Source organism: Octopus bimaculoides, chromosome 19, assembly GCF_001194135.2.
Source record: "Octopus bimaculoides isolate UCB-OBI-ISO-001 chromosome 19, ASM119413v2, whole genome shotgun sequence".
Taxonomy (NCBI): Eukaryota; Metazoa; Mollusca; class Cephalopoda; order Octopoda; family Octopodidae; genus Octopus; species Octopus bimaculoides.
In genome coordinates, this window is record NC_068999.1 from 5,409,730 (window position 1) to 5,410,344 (window position 615).

Genomic DNA, 615 nt, shown 5'->3' on the forward strand with positions numbered 1-615 from the left:
TTGGGGGCGAGGTGGGGGGGTGATAAAATAAGTATCAGTTGAGCGCTGGGGTTGATGTAATCAACGTACACCTTCCCCAAGATTGCTGCCCTTGTGACAAAATTTGAAATCACCACTGCTACTACTGCTACTATCCAAAAACCTTTATGTTTAAAGTAGCTGATTTTTCATTTAGTAATTGAAAGAAGCTTGAATGACTGGCTGCTGATATATCTGAGAATCTTTTATCCATTTCAATAATGAACGTTTTTTTAAATGTGTTGTTAATTGGGGTTTCTTAATTACAGAGCTGAGAATCTAGGGTTTCAGGTCTGAAGCCCAAGATATCGAGGGATGGTGGTGGTGGTGGTGACAATTGAACACCAATATATTGATGAAGTATTGGAATGAAATTAATAACTATACATTTGCATGGCTGAGGCGTGTGTGTGTGTGTGTGTGTGTGTGTGTGTGTGTGTGTGTGTTTGTGTGTGATATACTTATGCTGTCATAATTAAAACGCAAAAGATACAATATTGCAAAACATTTCCACATTGCATGTCTTCCCCCACCCCCTACACTCTTGTGCACATTTACTTGTTCTATAATCATGTTTGCATGTGTGTGTGTGTGTGT

General features: G+C 39.0%; 1 protein-coding gene across 1 annotated transcript in view; it reads left to right on the forward strand.

Annotated features, from left to right (window-relative positions):
* The window catches only part of LOC106869426 (GRIP and coiled-coil domain-containing protein 2), a 121,436-nt gene that overhangs the window by 83,395 nt on the left and 37,426 nt on the right, over positions 1 to 615 (forward strand). The gene's annotated exons all lie outside the window — the stretch shown is intronic.